Genomic DNA, 16,208 nt, shown 5'->3' on the forward strand with positions numbered 1-16,208 from the left:
AGATCTCTTTATCAAGGCTTGGTCGAAAGTAAATAAAGTTGGTGCAAAAGATATAGGAAGAAGAAATTACATGGCATCGGACCCGTACTTCCAATGGATTTATGATCGGGTTATGGATTTTGGGATGTCGTACCCTTCTGATACGCCCATAGTACCAAGGGTAGCTCCTCCTGCTGTCTCAGTTGCATTCGAGCCGTATGTTCCTACTCCAAACGAAGATCTTGTTGCAACTGTTAACCAACTGAAGAGGGAAAGGGATGACTTTGAGAGACGTTTACGAAAGGTTGAAGCTGAAAAAGAAGTGTTGACACAAGATGTTAAAGAGCGAGAGACTTTACTTGACTATTTTTCTCGTAAATGGAAAATTGAAGATTTTGTTTCCCCGGATCAGATTAACTCATGGGAAAATGAAATTTCTAGGCTTGTTCAAGAAAGAGAAGAAATGATCAAGGCACACAAGGAAGAAGTCAGGGTTCTGAAAAGGAGGCGTCGTCAAGAAGACAAAAACCCTGGAATTTAGACTTTTATTTTTTTTATTTTTATTTGTCATTATTTATTTCTTTTTCAATCTGATGTAACTAAAGAATTATGACCTTATGAGCTCGTAACTTAATTAATAATAATGTTTTTTTCTCTTTTTTTAATATGTGTTAAAAGTCCCTTTAATTCCTTGAAAACATTGCATATGCATAATCATAACATTCATGAACATTACATCACAGGTTTTATAAAAACAAATGCCTCATCTTTCCGCTGTTTATTTCAGTGAGAAAATGGATCTCGAACAATCTGTGAAGAATCTCCAAGTTCAAAATGCTGAATTTCAAGCTCTGATCCTGAACTTGTCCAAGGGGAAAGACGAGCTGAAAGCCCTTCTGACTAAGAAGGAGAAAAAGACCAAGAAACCCAAAAAAGGAGTGATCAACCTGGGAAGAAGGTTCAAGGGTCGTCCCAAGAAGGCCGAAGAAACTGGGATTCCTAAAGACGAGGAAGAGGAAGAGGAAGAAGATGATTTCAGTGTCAAGAACAACCAGGGAAGCCATGCAGGTTCTGATAGTCAAGAAGAGGAAGAAGGAGAGTATCCTCAAGACGAGGACTATCCTGATGAGAAGTATAGGCTACTAGAAGAGCGTCTGAGAAGCGTGGAAATTCAGAAGGTACCTGGGCTGGATTTTGAAGAGTTGGGACTCATTCATGGGGTCGTTATTCCTCCAAAATTCAAAACTCCCGCCTTTGCTAAATATGACAGGGTCTCTTGCCCCAAGATGAACTTGAGGTCTTATGTAAGGAAGATTCAGCCTCACACTGCTGATAAGAGGCTCTGGATCCATTTCTTTCAAGAAAGCTTATCTGGAACTCAACTCGAATGGTACTATCAACTGGAAAGTACTAACATCCGCACCTGGGAAGATTTGGTTGTTGCCTTTTACCAACAATATCAATACAATTCTGATCTTGCACCAACTCGCATGCAACTACAAAGCATGTCTATGGGACCTAAGGAAAGTTTCAAGGAGTATGCTCAAAAGTGGAGAGATCTAGATGGGAGAGTCCAACCTTCCTTGACTGATAGGGAGTCGTGGACATGTTCATGGGCACGCTAACTGGGCCGTTCTATAGTCACTTGTTGGGTAGTTCCTCGTCTGGGTTTACTGATCTTATCTTGACTGGAGAACGTGTTGAGAATGGTATTCGAAGTGGGAAGATTCAAGTGGGCGCATCTTCTGGTACTACAAAGAAGCCATATCATGGAAGAAACGAGTCTAATGCTGTCCACAGTCAGAGGGGCCGTAATAAGAATGATCATAACCAATCTGTTGGAGCTGTCCTCATCTCTACTCCAACATCTCAACAAGCTCCTAGACAAGAGTATCAACGCAAGACTGATAGACCAAGGAGACAATACACCCCGATCAACATGCCTTTGTCTCAAGCCTTACAACATCTATTGAAGGCTAAACTGGTCACCCTGAAGGATCCTCCGAAGTTTGTCAACACTGCTAGTCCAACCTATGATCCCAAGGCTACATGTGCTTATCATTCTAATGCTACTGGACACCATGCAGACAATTGTTGGGCCTTGGGAAACAAAGTCCAAGACATGATAGAAGCTGGCGAAATCGAGTTTGACGCCCTAGAGACTCCTAACGTCATCACTGCTCCTATGCCAAAGCATGACAAGACTGTTAATGCCATCATGGACATAATCCATGTCTATGACGTGAGAGATCTGTCAACTCCTCTCCCTGACATCAAGAGAAAGCTGCTGTAAGCTGGTTTATTTCCAGGTTGCGACCCAGGTTGTTATTACTGTGCATCCCTACCTAATGGTTGTGAGAATCTGAAAAGAGGTATCCAAGGATGGATGGATCGTGGCACTATCAGATTTGAGAAGACCCCTTCTATTGAATATTTGTGTGAAGGTTTCTCTCGTGGCCTGAAAATCGAGGATGTCTCCGTCATTTCCAAAGTCCCATTGAAGATCCCTACCAAGGCTCCTTTCAAAATTTCTGCTGAACCCCGTGTGGCTCCGATTATTATTACTAAACCTGGCCGATGCCATATTCTTCTAATAAAGCTATCCCTTGGAATTATGGGGCCGAGGTCTATGTTCAAGGAGTAAAGCAAGAACTCGAGTCTGATAAAGTTTCTGAAGATTCCAATCCCGATGTGGGTAATATTGCTGGGACTAGTAAAGTGACAAGAAGTGGAAGGGTGTTTTCTCCAGAGATCTCTCCGAACACTGATTCACCTGCTGTTACTATCACCCCGAGTGCTGATGCTAGTGGTAAAGGACCGCTACATGAACCTGAGACTGCCATTGAAAATTCGCCATCTGAAGAAACAAATGAGTTCTTGAAGATCATCCGCAAGAGTGATTATGACATTGTTGAACAAATGGGGCATACTCCTTCTAAGATCTCTATGCTGTCACTCCTGAGTTGTTCCAAGACTCACGCCAAAGCTATGATGAAGTTTTTAGAGGCCGCACATGTGCCACAAGAGATTTATGTCACACAACTTGAGAACTGTATTGCAAACCTGACGACAGAGAATTACCTTGGGTTTTCTGATGCTGATCTGAGTCCTAGTGGAAAGATTCATAACAAGGCGCTGCATATCTCCATTGAATGTGGCGGCACCACTCTGGCTCATGTACTGGTTGACAATGGCTCGTCTTTGAATGTGCTACCCAAGTTGGTACTGGACAAACTCAAAGTTGATGGAATTGAGCTGAAATCCAGTGATGTGATAGTAAAAGCTTTCGATGGCACAATGAGTACTGTGTATGGCGAAGTTGAGCTCCCGATCAGAGTAGGTTCCCAGACTTTCAATACTGTGTTCTATGTGATGGATATTCGTCCCGCCTATTCCTGTCTACTTGGATGTCCTTGGATACATGGGGCAAATGCTGTGACGTCAACTCTCCATCAGAAACTAAAATATCCGGCGAAAGGCAAGATTGTTACTGTGTATGGTGAAGAAGAATATGTGGTGAGCTTCATAGATGAGACCAAGTATGTTGAATTCACTGGAGAAGCTTTTGAATCTCCCCGTCTAGCGTTTGAATTGGTCCTTCAAGTGGTTCCTGAGACTCAGCACGTCTACACTCTTCCTAAAGTTACTAGGGTTACTCCTGCAATGGCTTCTCTGAAAGACGCTAGGGCTGTGGTAGAAGAAGGTGGCTGGACCATCTGGGGGCAATTACCTGATATTCCATACAAGTCCAACAAATGGGGTTTAGGCCGCACTGCTAAGGATCATAAGGGAGAACAACATCCTCGTCCAGAAGGTTTGAAGCAACATTTCATCAGCAAGGGGATCAATGCCATTGGAGAAGATGAAGATAATTACAACCCAGACAAGTGGATCTTCCCTACATCAGACAAAGGGCTGGACAACTGGAAGACTGAAGACATTGTTTCCATCTCCTATAGTCAGGAGTAATTGCCGTTCTTAGTTTTATTTCCCGCTTTCTTTTTTTATTTCCAATTTTAAATTCTGTACTTCAATAAACAACAAACTCTAAAGCCGTGTGTCCTGCCCGAGGCACAATGGTCCATTGTTAGGGCTTGTCATTTCATAAGCATATTTTCATTCAATAAAACATTGGACGTTTCGTATTCAAATTGTGTGTTCGCTTTTATTTTTCTTTACTTTTATAGCTATGTGTTCTCACACACACCCACATAATACACTGCAGATCCATATCCACTCTGGATCCTATTGATAACGACTCTGCTATTGCTAAATATGACTTTGAAAATCCGATCTACCAAGCTGAGGATGAAGGTGAGGAAGATTGTGAAGTGCCTAGAGAACTTGCCAGATTACTAGAGCAAGAAGAGAAGACTATACAACCGCACGAAGAGCCAATTGAGGTTGTGAACATAGGTACCGATGAAGAAAAGAAAGAGATCAAGATAGGGGCTGAATTAGAGGATGCTGTCAAACAAAGATTGATTTAGATGTTACGAGACAATGTCGAGATCTTTGCTTGGTCCTACGAAGATATGCCTAGGCTCGATATTGATATTGTGGTTCATCATCTACCTATCAAAGAAAACAGTCCTTCGGTTAAACAAAAGTTACGAAGAAGCAGACCTGACATGGCTCAAAAGATCAAAGAAGAGGTTAAAAAGCAATTCAATGCCGGTTTCCTGAAAGTGGTGAGCTATCCGCCATGGATCGCCAATATAGTACCCGTGCCTAAGAATGACGGAAAGGTCATAATGTGTGTAGACTATAGAGATTTGAATCGAGCAAGTCCTAAAGATGATTTTCCCCTACCACATATTGACATTCTGGTCGACAGTATTGCGCAATGCAAAGTGTTTTCTTTCATGGATGGTTTCTCAGGATATAATCAGATCAAGATGGAACCCGAAGACATGGAGAAGACAACCTTTACTACCCCTTGGGGAACCTTCTGTTACAAGGTCATGCCGTTTGGGTTGAAGAACGCCGGGGCAACGTACCAACGTGCAATGGTAGCTCTATTCCATGATATGATCCACAAAGAGATAGAGGTTTATGTCGACGATATGATTGCAAAATCCAACACTGAAGAAGAACATCTAAACCATCTGCAGAAATTGTTTGATAGGTTGAAAAAGTACAAGTTGAGACTGAATCCAAACAAATGCACCTTTGGCATGAGGTCTGGTAAGCTACTGGGTTTCGTTGTTAGTAGTAAAGGTATTGAAGTCGATCCTGCAAAGGTAAAAGCTATACAAGAGATGCCTGCTCCACGAAACGAGAAAGAAGTTAGAGGCTTCCTAGGACGCCTGAATTACATTGCTAGATTTATTTCCCATCTGACCGCTACTTGTGAACCAATCTTCAAATTATTGAGGAATGATCAGGTAGTAAAGTGGAATGACCAATGTCAAGAAGCCTTTGACAAAATCAAGAAGTACCTGCAAGAACCTCCGATCATGATACCACCTGCTGAAGGAAGACCTCTAATTATGTACTTAACAGTGTTAGAGAATTCGATGGGGTGCGTACTGGGGCAACATGACGAGTCTGGTCGAAAAGAGCATGCAATATACTACCTTAGCAAAAATTTTACCGACTGTGAAACAAGATACTCACTGCTCGAGAAAACTTGTTGTGCTTTGGCATGGGCTGCTCGCCGACTGAGACAGTATATGTTGAACCATACCACTTTGTTGATTTCTAGAATGGATCCTATCAAGTACGTGTTCGAAAAACCCGCTCTCTCTGGACGAATAGCAAGATGGCAAATGATACTAACAGAATACGACATCCAATATACAACACAGAAAGCAATCAAAGGAAGTGTAGTGGCAGATCATTTGGCCCAACAAGCTGTAGACGACTATCAATCTATGAGTTTTGAATTTCCAGATGAAGATGTTATGCTTGTTACTGATTATGAACAACCTGGCCCGGATGAAGGACCTGAACCAGGATCCCGATGGACTATGGTTTTTGATGGAGCTTCGAATGCACTTGGTAATGGTATTGGCGCTGTAATTGTCTCTCCCGCAGGTGGACACACCCCGTTCACAGCAAGACTATGTTTCGACTGTACCAACAACATGGCTAAGTATGAAGCATGTATCTTGGGACTCGGAGCTGCTATCGACTTAAGAATCAAGTTCTTGGAAGTATATGGGGATTCAGCCTTAGTAATCAGTCAGATCAAAGGAGAATGGGACACGAAGCATCCTAATCTTATGCCTTATAAAGATTTGGTGCTATCTTTAATTCCACACTTCGAAGAGATTACTTTTGAACATATTCCCCGAGAAGAGAATCAACTGGCAGACGCATTAGCTACTATGTCATCCATGTTCAAGGTCAGATGGGACAACGAGGCTCCTATGGTTATTATTGAAAGATACGACGAACCAGCATACTGTTACGAGATAGTTACTGACGAGGTTGAAGAAAAACCATGGTTTCACGAAGTAAAAAGATACCTCGAGACTCAAGAGTATCCTGAAGGGGCATCCATCAATGACAAGAAATTCTTGAGAAGGTTCGCATCCAAGTTCTTTCTGAGCAATGGAACCTTATACAAGCGCAATCATGATTCAACCTTGATTCGTTGTGTGAACAAGAAGGAAGCTGAAGAGATCATGGAGGAGATGCATGATGGTACTTTTGGAACCCATTCTAGTGGACATACTATGGCGAAAAAGATCCTGAGAGCAGGTTATTACTGGTCTACTATGGAAACTGACTGTCACCAACATTCTAGAACATGCCACAAATGCCAGATATACGCCGACAAAGTAAACGTACCTCCTGTTCCCCTAAATGTTCTGATTGCCCTTGGCCTTTTGCAATATGGGGCATTGATATGATCGGAGAGATCAAACCGACCGCTTCCAATGGACACCGCTTCATCCTGGTGGCTATTGATTACTTCACCAAATGGGTAGAAGCCGCTTCATTCGCCTCCGTTACCAAGAATGTGGTGGCTCGATTCATAAAGCACAATCTTATTTGTCGGTATGGCATTCCCGAAAGGATTATCACAGATAATGGTACCAATTTGAACAACAAAATGATTACTGAGCTCTGCACACAGTTCAACATCAAGCATCACAACTCTTCCCCATATAGACTGTGGTGTCGTTTTCTTTTACCTCCCCGTTTCACTTGGGAGGACGGCACGCTAAACCCTTCGCGCGAAATTTGGAAGGAGAATGCGCCCGTGGTGGGATGAATTTTGTTTCAGTTCTTCCTACGATATCACACGAACTTTCTTATTGGTCCTACGAGTAGGAAAGGGAAAAAAAGATCTCAACTAAACCCTAGGAGTTTGCTAAGTGTGGGGATTTCACCTAGACTAGAAATTCTGGAGTCCGGTAGGTCGGTTATACATAGGGAAGTGTTTAAACACCCTACATATCTGTAGTACTCTACAGGAACCTTCTCTGTGTCATTGTGATTGTGTTTGCTGCTAATGATTGGGAAAGTTTCTCCTTTGTGTTAGGAGAGAGAATTGAATTGATTAAAGAAAGACAGACAGATAGACAGACTGACTATTTTTGGTATTTTATTAGCTCGCTGAGATTCCTTGTGAACCTCATGCCTACATATCCCTAGTGGAAGTCAGAGCTTAATGTAGTTCGGGGAACTAACTAGGGAAATTACTTGTTTTTGGTGCCTTGCTTGAAGCTCAAGGTTGAAGCTTGGAATTAAATCTCTGTTTACAGTAAAGAGACATGAAATTATCTTTACAGAGAGGTATTTGTACTATTCTACCACAAACATTTAAAAGTGACAGAAAAGCTAAAAAAATGATGTTTCATTAAGAGGGGAGTCTACTTGGTTGATCAAGTATGACAGCCATCGTGCCTCTAAAATGAAAGAAAGATGCTCATCCAAATTAGGGAAAGTGTACAAGTCTGGGGATGTGCCAGAGCATGTCTTTCAGAGTCCTAAATGGGAGACTTTGAATGAAATTGAAATTGAAATGTTTGTTTGTTTGAATGTGGTAGAGTAGTAAAAATATCTCTCTATAGAGATAAGCTATGTCTATCTACTGTATAAAAGATTTGACTTTAGCTGGCTTGTATGAGGCCCAAGCTTGAGGCTTTTTGATTGATTAATTAATTATTGACTCTGGGAGATGACTCCATTGAGGATTAATTACAGGGTATTTTTGTGTTCTGTACAAAGCCCAGAATTGAGGCTGACTCTACTTAGGGAGACTCTATTTGTGTGCCTTGTACAAAGCCCAAGGTTGTGGCTGATTGCTGAGGATAATTGAATGAATGACTCTATTTTATGTGCCTTGTACAAAGCCCAAGGTTGTGGCTGACTCTAGCTAGGGAAAACATTATTTTCTGCCTTGTACAAAGCCCAAGGTTGTGGCTGACTCTTAAATAAACTGAGTATGGATGACTCTATGGGGAAAAGATCCTAGGTGTTAGGAATCTTTGACACATGAAAATATGGTTTATCTGCCTTGTACAAAGCCCAAGGTTGTGGCTACTGAATGATGAAGAACTCACTGGGGAGACTCTATTATCTGCCTTGTACAATGCCCAAGGTTGAGGCTGACTCTTGACAGGGGAGTTTTATTGTTTGGGTGCCTTGTATGAAGCCCAAGGTCGAGGCTAACTATTTTTGTTGGTTTTGACTCTACTGAGGAGGTTTTATTTATTGAAAGACTGTTTTTTCTTTGGAAGCTAACCCTTTCCAGGGATTTTGACTCAGCTGGTGAATTTGTCTATTAAAAGACTGGTTTTATCATGTTTTTTGGAGGCTGGCCCTTTCCAGGGGTTTTGACTCTTTTTGGGGAAATTATCTCCTAAGAGAAATGAATCTTTATTTTTTGACATTTTAATAATTGACTTTGGAGGCTAACCCTTTCCAGGGAATTTATTGAAATGATTGACTGATTTTAATTGACTTTGGAGGCTAACCCTTTTCCAGGGATTTTTATTGAAATGATGGATTGATTTGGAGGCTAACCATTTCCAGGAAGAAAAAAAATGAAAGAATGTGTGGAAGCTAACCCTTTCCAGGGATTTTGTTGACATGAATGGCAGAAAGATTATCTAATGGAGACTTCTTGTTTAAAGCCCAAGATGAAGGCTGACACATGCTGAGGAGAAAACAAACATAGATCCTAGACTCTGCTAAGGAAGATTGATGGAGATAAGGGTGATAGAGACTGTCCATGTCTCTCATTCCAAAAGGTGTACTCAATGCAAAATTGAGACAAACTTAGCTTGTTTAAAGTCTGGTTTAAATTGGAAGAAACTCACCAGGGTATGCTAAAAGGTGACTAAAGACCTGTTCCTATGTTTATAAGAAACCTGATGGGTCCTTGTATACAAGCTCAAGAGGAAGCTGGAAATGCTTTTAAGAAGCCTGTGGGTCCTTGTACAAAGCCCAAGAGGAGGCTATTCGAGGGTCCTTGTTATAGCACAAGAGAAAGCTATGTAGTTTTGAACTTATTTTGGCTCTAAGCAAATGGGTAAGAGGTTTCACCGGGAATAATTCCTCTTTGGGTGGATGTGTCCTATTATTTGGGATTCTAAGGTTTTTGCCAAGATGTTTCACCGGGAATAATTCATCTTGGGGGTTTGAACTACAGATCTCTAATTAGGAAAGAGCCTTCACCGGGAAGACATTCTCAATCCTAGGCCATATTCCTATAATATATATATATAGTTTAACTGTCCTAAGGTTTATACTCAAACGTAGTTCTAAACTAATATATATATGCACAGTTTATATTTGACAGTAATTTAAATAAAAACTGTAAATTGAAAGCTTGTAAAGCCTAACCTGGATGGAGTGGAGGCCATTGAAGAAGTATGTACAGAGCCTCAAGAGTAATTTTGTTGTTTTGTTGATAACAGTTGAATATATATATGATAAACAGTTAATGGTTTTTGAAAACAGAAGAAGTGAAGATGGACAAAGGTCACATAGGTATCTGAAGAGTTTCACCGGGAATAATGCCCTTCAAATACCAGAGGAATGTTTTGAAAACAGAAAGAAGATTTTGAAAATACAGTTTTGAAAACAAGCTAAGAAGAGAAGGTTTTTGGGACTTACACTCTATTAGAGGCCCAGTACTTTATAGTACTGGTTATAAAAACAGTTGGAAATGATTTTGTGATTTGAAATGATTACTGTTGTGAAAACAGTTTTATGAGTTTTAGGCTTACCTCGAAGAATGAGAAATGGGATTTCTGAGTTTGAGGTATTACCTTGATCCTCAAGTGATATGCTTGGAATAAATTGGGATCTCAACAGATGTTAGGCATCCATACCAGCAGAAAGAAACGTCGGATAAGCTTGCAGCTTACAACATTTCATGATCATCCAGTAATTGTTTAAGGACTTCTACAGCAAATGGAAGACCAAACAAACAGACAAATCCAAAAGACAACAGAGAAATAATCTCGAAGTCTTGGATGAAGTGAGAAAATAACAATAATGTGCAACAGTAATCAAATAAAAATTTAAATGATTAACTACACAAAATAATATGAAAACATCAAACTTAAACAAAATTAATCTAAGAAAATATATTTTTGTAGTTTTTATGAAAGAAGAAAATAATTAGAAAACATAAATAAAAATATGTATCTAATATATTTTTTGGTATTTTAATAAGGATTAGAAAATAAAACTAAATCCTATATTTAAAATAAAATACTAAATACTTTTTATGAAAAATAGTTTCTAAAAGAAATACTTAGAAAAATTTAATAATTGGGCCTGAGGAGGTTCAAAATCTGAAAGGGAGGTGTGCAGCCCAATATGCTGAATTAAAATAAAAAAAAACAATCTGGACCGGACCGGGTCGGGTCAAAGAGACCCGGATCCGCCTCTGCACTTAACACAAGGGTTGGTTTCTTAAAAAAACCCTAAAACAAAACCTAGAGGCAGCGCCTCTTTTCCCTTTCTCTCTTTCACGATAGTTCTGAGAAAACATCAGAGAAACAACAACAACCAAAAAATTGCCTTATTCTCTCGGAACAACAACAACAACACGAATCTCTCTCGGTTTCTCTCTTCTCACGGTGAACAACAACAGAACTTACTGAGTTTCAACCATGGTGATTTTTCATCTTTATCATCACTTCTCTCGCAAATGTCAACAACAATTTTTCACTCGGTGCTTTGTAAACAAACAACAACTCCCTCCCTCACGGTTTTCTTCTACCGCGGCCACGGGAGGAGCTTTGTTTGAAACTCAACCAATCAAGAACAACATTAACTTGTAACCCGATTTCACAAACAGAAGTGAAAATCCAGGTGTGCTTTTTTTCTCAATTTTATTTTTCAGGGTACAATTCAGTAGCAACAGTAAGTCATGCTTTCTCTACTTTTGATTTTCAGAATATACACGACAATAACTAACAGCAATATTGAGCGTGAAAGTGGAAGTGACTTACTTACGGCAAGGAGGTGTTCGCCGGATTCTATCGAGGTACGTGTTGATTGCTACTTTTGTTTTCTGGATTATTGCTGCTGTGTTGTACAACTATGTATCGTAAATTGTTGTTGTTTGCTGAATTTTGTTTTGTCGGTGTTGTTCAAAACCGTGGCATGTTGTTTTTGCTGAATTTTCTGAATCGTTGTTTGTTGTGTTACGATTCTGAACCGTGAGTTGTTTGCCACTGAATCTTTGAATTGCTACAGATGTAACAATGGTTAGTGTAAATATTGAGAGTGAAGGAAGAGAGACTTACCTGCGGCGAGTTGTGCTTTTGCAAGTGAGAACTGAATGATTGCAGCGTCGGTGTTTGAATCAGCTGCAGGGTGTTGACGGCTCATCTATGGAGGCTCGAAGATGAGAGCCATCTTTGAAGAGCTGCCAGCAAACAATAGAGGTATGAAGACTTCTCTTCTCCCTCTAACTTTTGTATTTTTTTTCTGAAAAATGTAACTTAGAAGTTACAGAATTCTTGCTGTGTTCTCCCCACTTTTCTTCCTCTTGTCATAATTGGTTTGCCTCTCTTCTATATATAGAGGAAAAAATGAAGGATAATTTTGGTCATTTTGGAACCAAAGCTTAGCCCTTAAGCTCACTTAGTTACTAAGTTGTCATCATTGCAAAGAATATTCTTTCCCAAAATAATCATTGCAAAAATTTCTTTCATGCTAAGTTTGCTTAATGGCAAAGCTCCACAAATTTGTGCACATGGGAGAATATGCACATGGGATGGAAAGATTTTCTTCACAACTCTTGCAAGTTCCACGACAAGCTTTGTTTTATGTCATAACATTGTAACTTCCATGTGGTAGTTATGACATAATATATATATTTCTTTGACTTTCTTTGACTTTTTGACTTTTGACTTCTAATTGGGCTTTTGGGCCCTCTTGAATTATTTTGGTTGGACTTTTGCTAATTCCACCCTTTTTGTTTCTTTTTCATGTGAGATGAGAACTTTTGAAGAAAGCATGAAGAAACTTGGACTTGAAGAATGAAAGCTTTTTGAAGATTGAAGAATTCAAGAAAATCTTGAAGCTTTATTTTTCTTTTGTTCTTATAATTCCAACTTTTGAATTTATATGAACTTGGACTTTGTATGAATAAAACTTTGAATGTAATCTTGAATTTTGAATGAAGTCCCTCTTGTAATTCATTTGAAATTTGGAACTTTGTAAAGAATGAACTTCATTTGTGAATGTTTGAATTTCTTTTGAAATCCTTGAATGAAGTTGTATGAACCATGAATATTGGATATTCTTAGAGTGAATTTTGAACTTTGCAAACTTTGAATGATCCATGGTAGTTCTTGAATGGAAATTCCTTGAAGTGATGTGAAGAATATTTTTGCACCAATGAACTTGAATTCTTGAATTTATGGTTTTAAACCATACTTGGAAATAATCTTTCAACAAATGGACTAAAAGATAATTCTTGCAAATTCCATGAATTGTTTCAAACTTGTATCATCTTTCAAATAATCCATAAGAAACAATTTCTTCACCATGATGAATTCATAGGCCAAGAGTCGCGAAATAAATTCCAAACAAAATTCTTGAATCCCACAAATGGCAATGGCGCCTTTAAATGAAAATCTCCATGGATATGAAGTTATTTTGCAAAGAATGACTGAATAAATGCAGTCTTGATCATGGCTTCCAAACCGATCAAGAAACATTTTTGAATTTGACGTCAACGATGTGACATCTCAGGGGGGTCAAAAATTAGGGTATGACATAGACCAAAGATGAATGGCGCTGTGGAAGCCGCCAACAAGAACATAAAGAAGATTGTACAGAAAATGACTGTGACTTATAAGGATTGGCACGAGATGTTACTGTTTGCTCTTCACGGTTACCGTACTTCCGCACGTATATCGACTGGGGCAACCCCGTTCTCATTAGTCTATGGCATGGAAGCTGTGCTACCGATCGAAGTTCAGATTCCATCCTTAAGGATCATGAAAGAGGCAGAGTTAGATGAAGACGAATGGATTCAGACTCGACTAGACCAGATAAATCTAATTGATGAAAAGAGGCTTGCGGCTGTTTGTCATGGACAATTGTATCAGAAGCGTATGATCAAGGCATTCAACAAAAGAGTCAAACAACAAGTTTATCAGACTGGTGACTTGGTCATAAAGAGGATTATTCTACCACAAGGGGATCCTAGGGGCAAGTGGACTCCCACCTATGAGGGACCATTTGTAATCAAGAAGATTTTCTCTAGAGGAGCCATGATACTCACTACTATGGACGGAGAAGACTTTCCACAGCATGTGAACGCAGACATAGTCAAAAAATACTACGCATAAATACGACCCGCTAGGTCGACGTACCTAGGCAAAAGTAAGGGCACCCCGGCAAACCAAAAAGGGTTTGGGCAAAAATTAGGGATATATATAAAAAAAATGTGTACACCCGTCAAGTTGAAAACCCGAAAGGGCGACTTGGGCAAAAAAGGGTATCCTGGTAGGCCGAAAACCTGAAAGGGCGGTCTAGGCAAATGTTAAGGATTAAGCGTACGACTATGTCTCGTTCACATCATTCATCAATCAGATATATCTACAACATCAAGTTCAAGAGGCTTGGATCGGTTCAATCATCTGTCTCCAACAAGCAAGGGATGAGATGCTCGAAGACATAATAGCAATAGCAGAGTTGAAACTCAAATAGGATCGTTTCCACATAGCTATTTTTCTTTTGTTTTATTTTGTACCTTTTTAAAAACACACAATATGTTCTTTATTTTGCCTATTCATGGCTTTCTTAATACAAGTTATTTTCTCTATCTCAAGTTTTCCTTTTCTTTTTCGAATACGCAAACGTCCAATGATAATTTTGAATGAACATATGCATATGAACATGATCATCATTTATCTTTCTTTTCGTAAGAATATCTATAGATCTTTAGATAGGAAGGGCGAAGAGACAATGTCTAAAGAAATCCAGAAATCCTCCTTCAAAGTCAATGATATGAAGGAATCCCCACAGAGTAGTCATTTAGAAGATACTTTCAATACTCTCGACAAAAGACGTAGCTCCCCGACAGAGTTTACATCTTCAACACGGCTGGTCCCCCGACACTTTTCTCTCCTCCAACATGGTTTATCAATATCTCTTATCCCCAGTCTGGGCACATCAAGTTACTGATCATCCCCAAGCAAGAAATCATAAATCCCCAGCTGAGCATCTTCAAGATAAGGTCAAACATCAAAATTACAATGACATGGAGATCCACCTTCTTAATCAAGATGTGTCAAATAGCATAAATCATAGTCATACGTCATAAATCATAAACATATTCAAACAATTGCATACATGTTCATACATAATACATAATGCATTGTGACAAATGCGTACATAACATGCAAGGTTCTCATTTATTTTGAGAATCCCGTCACATAAACGCATTACATGCATCATGACATGGCATAAAAAACTAACTTTGCTTTTTCAGGTTATTGTTGCAGTCAAATAAACAACTTCTACCTTTGGATCTAAGTCGATACCTTGGACGGTTTCTTAATGATCTACCTTCGGATCTAAGTCGATACCTTGGACGGTTCCTTAATGATCTACCTCAGATTTAAGTCGATACCTTTGACGGTTCCTTAATGATCTACCTTCGAATTTAAGTCGATACCTTGGACGGTTCCTTAATGATCTACCTCAGATTTAAGTCAATACCTTGGACGGTTCCTTAATGATCTACCTTCGGATCTAAGTCGATACCTTGGACGGTTCCTTAATGATCTACCTCAGATTTAAGTCGATACCTTGGACGGTTCCTTAATGATCTACCTTCGGATCTAAGTCGATACCTCGGACGGTTCCTTAATGATCTACCTCAGATTTAAGTCGATACCTTTGAAGGTTCCTTAATGATCTACCTTCAGATTTAAAGTCGATACCTCAGACGGTTCCTTAAACAATCTTCCCTCAGATTTAAGTCGATACCTCAAGCGGTTCCTTAAACAATCAACGTTTCAAATTCTAAAGCAGAAACCTCGGACGGTTCCGTAATGATTAACATTTAAAATATAAAGCGGTAACCTCGGAAGGTTCCGTAACGATCAACACTCAAACAACTACTTCTCAAACATCCCATCATACACCTGGATGGCATCTTCAAGCCCATCTCCGACAAAAGCCCCTACTTCAGCTAGGGCAAATTTCTTGGTATTCTAGTGTTCAATCATCTTCCACCTTTAGACACCGACTGGCATACAAACCACTCTACATCTTCTGGTTTAAGATAATTGAACAGGGGCAGCTGTCATACCCCAAAATTTGCCCATACTATTTCTCTTATACAAACTCAAATCAATACATAAAGCTCCAAGACACATTCTACTATACAAGGCTCAGAAACTAGGGTTTGGTTTGTTCAAGGGAAAATCAATGAATCAATGGCTCCAAGGAATCCCATATGGCTCAAAATATCTCACTGACAAGTATCAAGTCTCAACTTAAAAGATTAGTCACTCAAATGTTCAGAAAGTCAACAATCGACTAGGTTGACCTAAAAGTCAATTGTGGGCAATGTCATACCCTAATTTTTGACCCCCCTGAGATGACATATCTTCAGGATTTTCATCAAGTCAAAGCAAGTACCTAGAGCAGCCTGACATTCAATCGAGGGTGTTCAAAGACAAGAAAACTAAGGCAAATGATCAATCAATAGAGGGATTAGTCTCTAATACAATCATAAGACTCAAAAGCCTCATTATTACACCTATGATTGATTAAGACACCCAGTC

General features: G+C 39.5%; 1 long non-coding RNA gene across 1 annotated transcript; it reads left to right on the forward strand.

Moving 5' to 3' along the window:
* Window positions 1-10,920: 10,920 nt before the first annotated feature.
* Window positions 10,921-12,146, forward strand: LOC131656421 (uncharacterized). Its single transcript, XR_009300089.1, has 3 exons — window positions 10,921-11,265; window positions 11,350-11,440; window positions 11,653-12,146. It is a non-coding gene; the product is annotated as an uncharacterized LOC131656421 (long non-coding RNA).
* The last annotated feature ends 4,062 nt before the right edge of the window (window positions 12,147-16,208 follow it).

Source organism: Vicia villosa, linkage group LG3 (genome assembly GCF_029867415.1).
Source record: "Vicia villosa cultivar HV-30 ecotype Madison, WI linkage group LG3, Vvil1.0, whole genome shotgun sequence".
Taxonomy (NCBI): Eukaryota; Viridiplantae; Streptophyta; class Magnoliopsida; order Fabales; family Fabaceae; genus Vicia; species Vicia villosa.